Source organism: Phalacrocorax carbo, chromosome 4 (assembly GCF_963921805.1).
Source record: "Phalacrocorax carbo chromosome 4, bPhaCar2.1, whole genome shotgun sequence".
NCBI classification, from domain to species: domain Eukaryota; kingdom Metazoa; phylum Chordata; class Aves; order Suliformes; family Phalacrocoracidae; genus Phalacrocorax; species Phalacrocorax carbo.
This window is the reverse complement of record NC_087516.1, coordinates 51,404,598-51,417,803: the sequence shown is the minus strand read 5'-3', so window position 1 is coordinate 51,417,803 and position 13,206 is coordinate 51,404,598. Positions and strand designations below refer to the sequence as shown.

The window sequence follows — 13,206 nt, the reverse complement described above, 5'->3', positions numbered from 1 at the left end:
GCGAAACAGCAAAACCAAAAGAGAATAGGAGACACCTACATTGCTCTCCCACCCCAGGATCCTTGGCAGCTCATTAATCTCTAACTGAAGGAGCATAGGTGGAGCAATTAGAATGCCCTCATAGACTGCCTCTGGACGGCGTACAGGTGTGCCTTCGCATACTACATGTTTTTTTTTAAATAGCCAAGCAGTCACACAACAAATTATTATACCACAACATTTGCACTTCTACGTGCATATCGAAACTCACATTTGTGTTACATGGTATCAATTTGTAAATGCCATTTCCCACAGTTGCTATGTATCCCAACAAGACTTGCTTTAAGTATCAAGAAATATTAAAGATGTAATATGTATTGATATTTATTATCTACAGCTACTTTGTCATTTTAAGCACAACTGAAACCTTGCACTCACAACTGAAGCCTGATCCACTCTCAAGCTATTTGAGAGGTCTATAAATCTGGAAGAATGTACATCAACTTGCAGCACCACTTTAAATAAACATGGAGAAAGCTACATCACTTTCCCTATCGCCATTTTCTGCCAGTTACCTCCCTTCAGCAATATCAAGAGGAAAAAAAACCACCACTAATGTATCATTGGAAGAATCTGCTTACCAAGGCAGTTTATTAACATTTCTGAATTCTGCAAAAAGAAATTAGCTTCTTAACACTTTCATCCTTTCAATATATAGATTAAGTTCTTATGTAAAGCTTCTGTGTTAACAGCAGAATAACTATTATTTTTCTTGCACAAATAAGAGTAATACGTATGGTGACAATTAATAAAGAAGATGAAAGGCAATCTTATTTTTGGCAGGACTGTTATTCTATTGCCATTGTACTTGTGCCACCACATGTTCAGTTGGTCATCAAGAACCCAGCCTGCATATTTTGAAGTTATAAAACCTGTTAAAACAGCCACCAAGGCTCCTATTTAAATCAGTGGCAGTTCTGCCGCTGGCTTGAATAGCCAAAACTTCTCTGAGAATTGATAGCAAAACTTCGGTGTTCTCATCTCTCCACACCAGTCACACAGTAAAAAATTAATACAAAACAATTCAGGAATAAAGGAATAAATATAAAAATATAAGTATAGATAAATATTTCTTATTATAAGGAATCAATAAATGAGCCAGGATAGTTCAGGCATACAACCCCCGGATTAGCACTACATTAAATACAGGTAGAAGACACTGTGGAATTTGGAAGTACTACCCAGTACACAGAATAAAATACAAAGCACAAAATGCTGGTGTATTCCAGTTACTGGCAGAGGGGGCAGAAGCTGTCATTTCCACCTTAGCACAGTACACCCCTCCTGCCACGTTCTGGCTGTACCAGGTCACTCCATCTTTCTCAGGGTCTGAGATTTTGCCACGTGGCTAACAATGACAGGTTAACATCATTAGAAGCTGACATTTCCACAGATGTCATTGCTTCACAGGCTCTGCTTCAAATGATGAGGTTTAGACTACACCACAAGGAGCACAGAGATGAGAAGCCTGTTGAATACTTCCATACTCTCATCCAAATCTAAACCTCACTGTACTATTAAAAAAAAAATAAAATCAGTAAGTCACTTGAGAGCTGCTATTTTCATGTTAAAACATCCGAAGAGATTGCATCAAGACGGCACATCAAAGGAGGAGCTGGAGAGGTGCCCAAAAACAAGAGAGAAAGAAAAAACAGAGAAAAAAGCAGCTGGATCTGGAAAGGCACTAGAACCAATCAATATATTTTCAGAAGCAATGATGTGGCACTACCAAAATGTATAGGCAAAGAGTATTTTTTAAAGCTTCCTACCAGTCTGTCACAACTGGTTCTTCACACTGGAAGACAGCTGTGACCCTATAAAGCATTACTGACTGAGCTGGATCTCAAATTACTGATATGCTAGAGCATTATAAAAAATTAAGTAGTATTTCCTTAAATAATGTAAAAGTGTCATTACATTCCAGGAGTGCTGAACTGCTTTCTCTCAAACTTAACAAAATAAGACCCTGGAACAGCTTTTTCTCATAGACTGAAAAAAAAAAAATCCGTTAGTAATTAGTCTTTATAGCGAAAACACTGCATAACTTTACACCCAAATCTTGCAACTGGATCTAAAGGAAGTATCCACATCTAAGCAAAAAAAAACCCAAACCAAAAACACAAAAAAAACCCACACAAAAAACCCCCTATACTAGCACAGTTAAGTCATTAAGATAAAACTGTGGGACTCAGGATGCATAGTGCAGTTCGACTGTCTTTATCACAAATCAGCTGTGTGACTTCAACACAATCACTGCTTCAATTTCCCATCTATGAAGAAAATAGTTACACATTCATACCTTAATATTCACAGGGGCTTTCACAGCAATTACCAGGGAAAAAATAGTACCATCTATAGTCAACTTAGATTCAGGTACAAAAATATCATCCTTCAGATCTTATAATACACCTCAATAGTGTATTTGGTGTTTGTGGTTTTTTTAGGGTTTTTTATGCAGAATTACAAAATGCATGCAACAACAGACTGCAGCCCACATTTTTAAAGTTTCTTGCTTTTTCCATATCCAGGACTTTTCTGCTTCTACTTATTGCTTGCCTGTGGTTTTTCTTCCCTTATACTATTATTGTATCTTATTATAAAGCAACTATCCCGTACAGGACAGATCACATTCCAGGTAAAAGCAGGAGACTTTGTAAGAAACATTAACATTTTATTACCATAAAATGGGGAAATGATACTGCAGTCTTCAGGTACAGAGTGTGCGAAGTTACATTATCCAAGCGATACAGTCTGCCACATAGTGCAGTGAGAACAAGTAGAAAAGTAGTAAGCACAAGTAACCACATGTTTAACTAGCTAACAGCTACACAGGTTTAATAAATTGCATGTAAAATATATGGCTGCATCTTCCATAATCTCAAAGTTATATTCCTGTGCTTCAGCAAGGGCCTATACACGAAGTGTTGCGAGTACAAATCACACAACACGTTTTAAGTGCTTACAAGTTCTGTATTTTACATGCCATCTCCCACTGCCAATGCATTCAATGGCTGAAGTCTAATAAAAAAAAGTCTATTTAATTTATCAAGGTAACCCAGTTTATTGCATTTATTTGGCAGTTCTCTGCAATGATAGTAATGAGACAAAAACCTGATGAAGATGCATAGTTATTCCTCAGGAAACAACCCAGCCCCTACTTGCCATGTGTAGGTTTCCTTTTGTTACCCCACCCCACCAAGAAGCCCCTCCAGCTGCAGCAAAACTACTCAAAAGGGGAAGACCTGATGCACTGATTCTTAAAACAAGCAGTAACTTCTGCAAGATAAAGGATATAGTTCAGTTCTTCCCCCTAACAAGTTGGTAGTTACTCCAAAAATAAAGTATGCACTGCTTACTAATTCGACTTCAAGCATCTATAAGGTTTCTTTTCTATTAATACTTTCACTGCCACACAAATGCTATTTCACCTCATGCTTTACTTTGATTAATCAACCTCAGAAAAGTAACTGCAGCTTTCACTTCTTCCCTTGCCTCAGAGGTCTGTAACACCTGGTGAATACACAGCAGCCTCCTTATACTAGGGCACCTCCAGAAGTACAGTGAAAACAAACTCTGAAAGTGTCACACCCTCAGAATGTGCAGATTTCTATGTTTTTCAAAATCTACCATTAAGTTTATTTTGACAAAATACTTTTCCCAGCGAGTTGTATCCACACAGTTCCCAACATATAAAAACCATACATCGACCATATGAAATTCTGGCCTTCCAAATACTCCAGATGTGCTAATCCAACAAAGCCATAGATAGTAACTTCCATGAACTTCCACGGAGGAGTGGGAATTTGTCCAGATGGAGCAACATCTCTGCATCTCTCTTGCAATTTACAAAACACTATCTAGCAAACAAAAACATCACCAAATTTATTTTAAGTTGTTCAACGTCCAGCTATTAACTACAAAGGCTTATGTGAGGCCTTAGGCTCGAATCAAGAGGGAGAAATTCAGCCACACACAGCTTATGTAGCATGAGAGGTCAGGCTCTCACACAACCATGTACTTAGACCCAAGGATACAAGATGTTTTTTCAGCATCTTCTGTGACTAGCAGACTTAAATACCAAACTCTATCTCTTGTATCCCAGACATGGTTCATACCCTACACCTACTGTTCCAGGTCCTCCTTCCAGTACAGCTCCCCATGTCTATCCCCCTACTCAGGCCTGCACCAAGCTCTCCAAAAGACAGGCCTTGCTCAAGCTAAATGTTCACCAGCTATTACAGGAAGTCCCACCAGGGGCTACAGCCAGGGCTACAGGGTGTCACCCTGTGGGCTGAGAGACAACTTTCCTACTGAACCAAACTGGTGCAGAGAGCTGCTGCACAGTGTCCCTCCAAGCCAAACCGGGTAAGTTCTTCAAACTACAGGGACCACTGCATGCCTGACTCCAGGGGGTACAGGAACCCCACTTCACAGAAAATATCCCTTGTTTGTGTGACACACTTTCAGCAGATCCTGGACAGCCATCTATTACCTTCTTCTGAGACAGCACTGCCTATTTAGGGGCTGTTGCTCTCCATTTGGGATGCTAGAGATTAATAATAACTTCAGGGTAAAAAGAGTCATCATCATGTCTGTAAGAGGACTTTCTAAGGCTAGTCATTCCTCTAGGTTATTCCAGGTCTCCATCAGCCCCCCCATGCCATTTCCATTTCTTAAAAAAAAAAAAAAAAAGCTTGAAATATTGTTTACTATTTCTGCAATAATTCTCTGTCCTACAGCAGCCTCACAAACATGGCTAAGGCAAGCCACTGCAGAGATGATCACCAATACAAAAAACCAGAAGATTTTATGTACTGTTACTACTTCTAGATAGATAGATACAAACATTGCTGTCCTTTATACAAATTACACTTGTACTACAGAGGCACACAATGAGGAGCTGTAAAGAGGACAAGAACCCTCCGGAATGATGAGGTACAATGTTTTTGCTATCTGAGCTTTTCCAGTTCATTAATATTTCGCTTTTATATATTCCTCAGCTGCTTTTACAACATGTTCCTTTCTCTGCTTCTTAAGTATGAGCAAAGAGAATTGTTTGAAGTAACTAGTAGACCTCGCCTCACATCCCCATCTCCATGTCCCCCCGAGAGTTTAACATTTCAAGTGCAATATATACTAGATAGAAAAACACATCTGGCATAGAAGAGGATAAGAGGAGATTCTGAATCTCCCTTCTAGTTACATTCAACTGTAAAGGTGTGCAGTAAGAAAATAAAGCGTACCGCAGTTTCATTCTATGCCAAGCCACTTACTGTTGTCAGCCTCAAAGGCGAGATGCAGCATAAAGCTGGGGCAGCGGTTCCCTTTCCCTGCAGAAAAGCAGAACTACCCTGTCCCTTTGCAAGACAACTCACAGTAACTTTCTTTTCCTTGCCAAAAGTGAAAGATTGCTTCTTCCAGCCAGAAGAAACAACACAAGAACTGTCTAGAGGGATTTTCACAAACCTCTTCTGTAACAAGCGCTAACATCACCATCTGCTCCACCTTTAAAGCGCGCTATGCGTTTTTACAAAACACGGGCAGCATCCTCCGGCTCCTGCCTCCGAACCCAAACCCACGGCCAAGGCCACAGCCAGCCACCAGTGCCCCGGCCCTACCCATGCACACTTCGGAAGCCGCTTCTCCCTCTCATCCCCACAGGTCATTTGCCGATTGCTCAATAAGCGGTGAAGAGGCAAAAATAAAATTAAAAAAAATAATAATAAATAAAAAGAAGGAAAGAAGAAACGCCAAAACCAAACAAACAAGGGACCGGATCTTCCTCCCGTTCACCTGCAGCAGCGAGGCCGGCGCTGGCTCCCCGAGCGGCACCGGCCCCCCGCGCTGTGCCCCGCCGCAGGCCGGGCCCGCCGGGCCCCCGGGCCCCCCCGCCAGCACCGCGGCCCCGCCGCTGCCCGGGGCCGGCCCCCGGTGACACCTGCGGGCGCCCAGCCCCTGCCCGCCCCGCCACAAAGACGCTACTGCCGGCGTCGTGTCCCCCGTCCCCCCCCGCCGGCAGCCCTCGCTAATCCCCGCCGCTACCGGAGCGCGGCTCCCGGGGATCAGCGCGGAGCTGCGGCACCGGCAGCCCCGATCCGCCGCCGCAGCCGCGCCGCGGGTCGGCGCAGGGCGGCCGGGAGCCGCCGCCCCGCCAGCGGGGAAGGCGAGGGAAGGCGAGGCGGTGCCAGGCGCGGGGGGGCCGCCTCGCCTCCCGCCCCTCAGGTGCTGAGGTGATGGGCGCGGGCGGCCCCCGCCGCCCCCCCGCCAACCGCCGCCCCGGGGCACCCCGCGGCCTGGGCCGCCCCCCCCCGCGCCGCGCCGGCGGGCTCAGCCCGGCGGTACCGCCCGGGGGAGACGCGTTACCTCGCCGGGCTCCTGCGGCGCCCGGGGCGCTCAGCCGTCCGCCGGCGGGGGCTGGGGACCCGCCTGGCCCCCCGCGGTAGCGCCGCCGCCCCGCTCCGCGCTGGGTGGGCGGGTGGGTTTCCTGCGTCCCCGCGGCGCGGGGTGAATAATCCCTCCGGAACGGCAGCGGCACCTCCGTGTGTCTGTCAGTCAGTCGGCCGGTCCGTCAGTCATGTTGCGGCCGGGCGTGTGCGTGTGTGTGTGCGCGGCGGGCGGATTGGCGGCGCGCGGGGCGGGCGGGGGCGGGCCGGGGCGGCGCTTCCGCGCGTGTGCCGGTGCGGGGCGCGTGTGCCCGCGGCGTGGCCTCTGTGTGCGTGTCCGTGTGGGACCACCGCATCCGTGCGTGGGGCGCGGGGCGCGTGTGTCTGCGTGCACGCCCGTCGCGGGGGTTGCCGCGCGTGTCCGTGGCCGCCCGTGCTCCCACGCCCCCCCCCGCCGCCTTGCCACCTGCCGGCGCTGCCCCGCGCCGCGGCGGGACCGGTGAGGCGGGGGCCGGGGGGCCGCACCCCGCCGGGCTCGGCGCCAGCGCTCCGCCGGCCTCCCCACGCGAGAGGCAAACACGCGAGGCGGGGGGAAAGCCCGACTCTCCCCGGATGGAATTCGGCTCCGCTCCCGTGTGTTTACACTCGCCGTCAGCTCGGTATTTACCCGTTTTCCCCCCTTTCCCGTAGGGCGGCGGAGCCCTCTGATTTCACTTCCTCATCCTCTTCCCAGATACATGTCTTGTAATGATTCTCCAGCCGCTCTATCGCCATCCCAGCGCGCCGCCCGCCCTCGGGAGGGAAGAAGGCAACAGCGTTTAAGAAGTGGTCGCCACACCAAAGGCAGGTCTCGTCTCCACCAGCGTGCGAGCAGGAACGATTTCCCTGGAATACTGGGTCAGGGCTGAGGGCAGTTACACGGCACTTAAATCTGATGAATTAACTCCCTCATCAATTCAGAAAGAAAAGGTAAAACAGAGGAATAACCATGTTCTCTCCAACTAATACTTAAGAACTACGACTGAGTTTTCATACGGTGTTTTCTTGCCAATTTATATGGGATCCTTCCTGCATCACACGCCAAAGTGAACTATCTTGCCTCAGCAAGGACATCAGTTGAGTAAAATGAGTGACGATCTGCCGGTGACAGACTGCAGATATGTGCCCTGTCCCCTCTTATTACAAAAAATAACATGCATAAGTCAATGCACTGGAGAAACTCATTGACTTTGCAGACTTAAGTCTCCACGGGAGCAAAGTGTGTTCTTCATTCTGTAACATCATTGCTCAAGAAATTTTTGCTATTAGGCTTACACAGAGAAATGCAGATCAGGATGGAGCCAACGGAGTTCTGAAGAATTTCCACATTTCCACAAAATACAACTTAACAGCAACAATGAGGTTCTGCTGAAATCCTGAATAAGGTTGCGTGAGCGCGCAGAAGCAGTCACAGAGCAAAGCTTGGGGTGTGCCGCACACGATAGCACCACAGTGATGCTACGTGGACAGAAACAGGTATTTAGTAGCCTGTCATCCACATTTAAAAGGCAAAAGAATCTCATGTGACACTGCCTCAAGAGTAGGTGTTCATTGAAAGTACCTAACTTCACAGTTTGGGAATTTCCAACAAGAGCGTGCAGTAACCAGATCGTTTTTACTCAAAGCCAGTTCACAACCCAGCGAAGCATTTAAGCACGTACTCAACTCTACGCCCGTGAGCTGTCTCAGTGAAGACCGGGGTATTTGCCGTTACTAAAATGGTGGGTCTGCTTAGCTGCTTTATTAAGCTCAGACAGCCTTGAAGCTAGAGGCAGAGGAATCCGTGTTTTGCTGAATCAGGGTTCTCCTAAGAGCCTTGCATGATTTTCAAACTCCATCTCTTGCCCTCCTCCTTCTTCCTTGTATTCAGCAGAAGATTCCCAGAGCCTCCTAATGGTTAACTCCGACTCTCCGGGCACGTTTCTATAAGCTCTCCTGCCTGTCATTGCCCTGAAAGGTGAGCCTCTGTGATTAAGCAGCACTTCCAGACGCACTCACAAGTGATGCTTCCAGTGAAGCCGGAGAGGCTTTGATCAGCCCAGTGACACAGGCAGACGAACAGCAGCCAGAGTTTGTACAGCGTAACGGCAGCTTTTCCAACACTAAACTGCATTTTAGTGAAGGGGGGGGAGGGGGGTGTTAAAGCCCCAAACATTGTAATAACCTTAAGCATCGAGCAATATCTGTTTTCAAGTAGGTTTGCTACTGACAGCCCAGCAAATAGCTGTGGAAGCTACGGGAGGAGGAACACTTACGGCCACCACACCCTGGACCTGCCCAAGCACACATAACCTGATTCTCTTCTCCCACCAGTTTCCTACTGAAAGGCTCTCTGTATGACAGGGTATTTCACCAAAATCTTCATTAATTTTTGCTAGCACAATGAATCCTTAAGAGGAAGTTCCAGGTTCAGAGATGCGCATCTCGGAAAAAGACATTCTCACTGACTGAGAAATAAACGTCCTGAAAGTCACTACGACTGATGTCTCTCCCTTGCATCATTTGTCTGCTTTTTCCAGTCCCCCTCAGTTTGTGTTCCTTCCTTGTTGCCTGACCAGTGATTTCACATGATCCCCCATACTGCATGCTGCCTCCTTCCTAATACATAAGGGGGATGTGGTTTTTTTCACACTTTTATCACTTTATTTTTTCCCCACATCATCCCCTGTGGATCCATCCCACGGCAGGCACAGGGGGAGCTGAGGCACGTGAGGTCAAATTGGTTTCAACAGCCACATCCACAGGGGTTGAGCATGCATCCCTGCGTGACCTTCTTCAAGGCCTCAGCCCTTTGCCAGACAGGCATCTCTGTATTCCTGAGACAAGTCTTTAGCTCAGAGAAGTAAGCGCTAGTCTGCCTTATTCAACAGGCCAGACACTCCATGGTTGTCTGCACAAGTGACCCAAACTGCATGGAGTTTGAGGCTGGCCATAGACATAAGCAGTCCTTTGGGGGTAAAAACAGATTAATCTCTGGTTTGTAGGAGCATTTAATGAGCCTCAAAGGAGCCAGTTCTGGGAGGACAGCTGTGTATGCCAAGCAGTGACTCACAAACACAGGCTGGGAGAGTAACCTAACCTCAACACTGGGGTACTCCAGGGCATTTTGTACGGTTGCATGGACTTCTCTCTTTGGTTTTTCTCTATCAAGACTATTTGAGCCAGGTTAGCACCGGGGGTGTTGCTACTCCACAGCAACCATGAAGCACTCTGATCAGGTCCTATTTTACCTTACCATGCCAGGAGAGGGCAAAGGAGGCCTCCTGTACCGGATTGCTTCCACTCACCTTTAAAGAAACATCTGTTCAGCAGAGCACTGTCATGCGAATCAATATGTATTGGTTTTGTGTTGCGTACGATCATATCCACTTACACCTTTGGAGCAAGGATTAATCAAGAGACCTTCCACTTGCAGCATAGTGCCGTGTGCGTGCACTGTACTGAATAAATACTGCCACTGAAACTGGTCAGTTGTCAAAAGCAATGAATTTTATCATGCTAACGCTAAAACTCTCAAAGGAGGTTGAAGTCTGCTTTAGTTACTCAGGAAAGAATAGTAATCTGAAGGAGTTTTTAAATTAGTGTTCACAGGTTTTGTCCCCTCCTTTTCAATGGGCTGTAAATTGGTTTATAGTCCCTGTCTCTGGGCTCCCTCAGTGTCAACGGCACAAATGACACCACTTTTTAGGAAGATAACCAACTTCCCTCCCGAGGCCAGGAAGAACAATTACAATTAGAAATACAGAACTTCTATTAATTCAAAAAGAGAAATGTTCCTTACACTCTCAAAATTTAGTTTATTATATTGAACACAGAAAGGTTATTTGACACTCTCTGTAGCGAGATAACTGACATGTATTTACCTTTGATGAAATATCTCCAGATTGGCACTGAAAAAGCGTCAATCCCCATGCTCTAACTTTACACCTTGTTTAGTCTTAAAACAGCTCAATTCATCGATTTGTGCTTTGCTTTTTTTTTTTCTCCCAAACCATTCAAACAGTTAATGCAGATATTGCCATCATCCATTGCTGAAAATTGTGATGCCAGTGAATGTATAACTGTACCACAGAAGGTACAGCAAAAAGATTTCTCTTTCACAGACCAGCTTGGTAAATACATTGTTTTTAGCTAGTCTGGTTTTAAGCACTGTTGATACGCAAGCTTTGTGCTTTACTGTTATCGGTATAATCAAAATGGTAAAAACCTTATCAGCTCAAATATTTGTTATAAATGAGCTTAGCAGTAGTTTGTTTACTTTGCCATAGCGAAACATGCCATAACTGGTGAATGCAGTTTTGTATAAGTAAAGTAAATGTATTTATTCCAGCGTTTCACTGGCCAAACTGCTGTGGTGAAAAATTTAACAGTCCTAACTCAGAGGGACATTTTCCCAGTAAAATCAGTGCACACTGCCTGAGAGTCCAGTCCTGCAGTCCAATCCAAACCAGAGCAAATTCCTGGTTTTCCATTGTAATCCCTGAAGCTCCACATGGGTACGTAAATCCAAAGGACTCCAGATTTGGACATCATATTTTCACAAACAGCAGCTAATGAAAGCATCCAGCAGCTGCCTTGTGTGTTTCCATGCCTTTTTATTTGGACAACAGAAGTCCACATACGGTAGACTTCTTTTCTTTTCTTTCTGAGCTCTTTCGCTTGGAGGATCCCCATGGCAAAATATTTTGGTTCTCCAGGCTACCAGGGTTTATTTGTTTGTAATTTGTCTGTTCAGCTTTGTAATCTTTATACTGAAATTGAGGAAATACTTTGGTTTGTCTGGGAATTTTTTAAAGGTTATTTTTGTAACATTTACATGTTTGGCAAAACTGAAGTTGACAAGCATTCTTTTCAGCCTTGTTATTTATCCATTGTACAAAATGGGAATAGGAAGGAAACCTGCTGAAAGGGAAAACTTTATTTCTGTTTGAAACAGATTGAGTGTTAACATTGAAAATATAGTCTGAGGGTGGTATTCTGCACCAGAAAATAGAGGATTTAAAAAAAAGAATGTATGTCTCATTTTATCATATCTATGACTCTAATGCATCATCACAGCAGGAGCTTTCCACAGTACCATTGAACCTGGGGGGCTGAGCAAATTCTGCATTTAAGTCTCATTAATTAGGTTTGCCTTAGGCCTAAATAGCACCTAAAGTTGTTCAGTTAGTATGGAATTACAATAGTTTTCCTCATATGTTTAGTGAGCAGCAGCTTCCCTACTTTGCAGACAAAAGACCACACATGATACAAAAAAAAAAAAAAAAAAAAAGGTAGACATCATCTGAGGAGGCAGGAATGTAGGGTGGCCAGGTGTACGTGTTAGTGTGTGGAAACTTATAAGGTGCACCCATATAGCACGCAGTGTAACACCTAAAAGACCAGGTAAGGAAAAGGCTTCCAGCACAGACAGACTAAAGGCCCTGCTGTCCATTGCTACAACTGTTACAGGTGCTCCATATCACAGGTTTTGCTCAGTACCGTTCACCCAGGTGGAGCAAAATGCCAGCTTTCCAATGCTCCCTTCCCAAATTCGCCCTTTCACTCCTGCTGCTGTAGATCTGACTTCTCTCCTGAAATGCCCATTCTTCAGGCACCCAGTCAATCTATACTGACTCTTACAGAGGATAAAACATTTCTTTCTCTGCTTCTTTAGCCTAGTAAATGAAAAACTGCTAGTAAGAACATCTATTTAAGCTTTAAATATTGGTCAAAGGATAAGAATTAATATCAAAACTAGAAGAATATGACATGTGTTTTATATTATTGAACTAGCTTGAATTATCTATAACCAGAATCTTGGCAACACCCAGAAAAATGTATAAGCTCATCCAGTTAGCAACGTTCTTCCACACAGCCTTTCAGTGAGATTTCCAGTAGGAAGAATCTACCTGGAAAAACATAATGGGAATAAATACACAATAACTTTTGAGTACCCTCAATGTGTTATCTCTGTATATCCACTATGTAGAGGTCACGCTGGCAAGAATTTGGAAAGCTTTACATGGATGGTCACTACTGCTTTTTCAGGAAGGCAGGTGAGGTCTTTGTATAAAACAGCTCCATAGTTCCTCAAGCACAGGAAAAAGCACATTTGTTTTTAGATCTTTAGTAGTCATGCAAACAAACCTGTGGCAGGCTCTGAATGCCTGTACAACAGTAAAGATGTACCCAAGTGAAAATTAAAGCATTTAGACTTAACTACCAATTTGATTCTTCTTTTTAATCCTGGAGGCAGATTTTTTTTATGGGCTACTACAATATGGTGCTTCTGAATTCTCAGCAAGCACATTCCTGTGCCCTATCTAAGGCTACAGCTGGAGAGTGGACGTACGGGACTAAATGAGCTGACAGTCTCACGCTGGAAGCCCCTTGCTGAGCTGGGCTTAGAAGAAAGCTTTCTCAGTCTGACCCTGTTACCTTTTCCACACCACCACCCTTACTTTGTATTTGCTACTGCATGCTAAATACAGTCTCAGGCAGATGTGTGTAAACGTAAGATAGCAGTTTTATAGAATAGTACTTGCACAGAAATTTCCAAATTTTGTACCAAAGTCTGCAAGAGGTTGGTGCCTTTTATTGCCCTTCAGACCACTACTGCAGCAGGGCAGCTTCGCTTCATCGGCTGTTGCACCGGCTTGTGTGATCATGAGGCTCCAGGAGAGAAGGCATCAAGCCACAAGCTCTCACAATGTGCAATCAAACAGAGATTCAGAGACATGCTAAGATGCCTCCATTTTCACAT

The 13,206-nt window shown here is 45.3% G+C and overlaps 1 protein-coding gene and 1 long non-coding RNA gene across 3 annotated transcripts in view; one reads left to right on the top strand and one right to left on the bottom strand.

Annotated features, from left to right (window-relative positions):
* The window catches only part of CCSER1 (coiled-coil serine rich protein 1), a 733,964-nt gene extending 727,206 nt beyond the window's left edge, over positions 1-6,758 (bottom strand). Inside the window, exon 1 of one of the 2 annotated variants that reach the window (XM_064449956.1) lies at positions 6,403-6,758. The gene's annotated coding sequence lies outside the window, so the exon portion shown is untranslated. Of the gene's footprint in view, positions 1-6,081; positions 6,188-6,402 lie in introns of those variants that run through there. The other variant, XM_064449958.1, reaches the window with a different exon arrangement.
* Positions 6,071-8,940, top strand: LOC135313107 (uncharacterized). Its single transcript, XR_010372699.1, has 2 exons — positions 6,071-7,081; positions 7,156-8,940. It is a non-coding gene; the product is annotated as an uncharacterized LOC135313107 (long non-coding RNA).
* Positions 8,941-13,206: the final 4,266 nt, after the last annotated feature.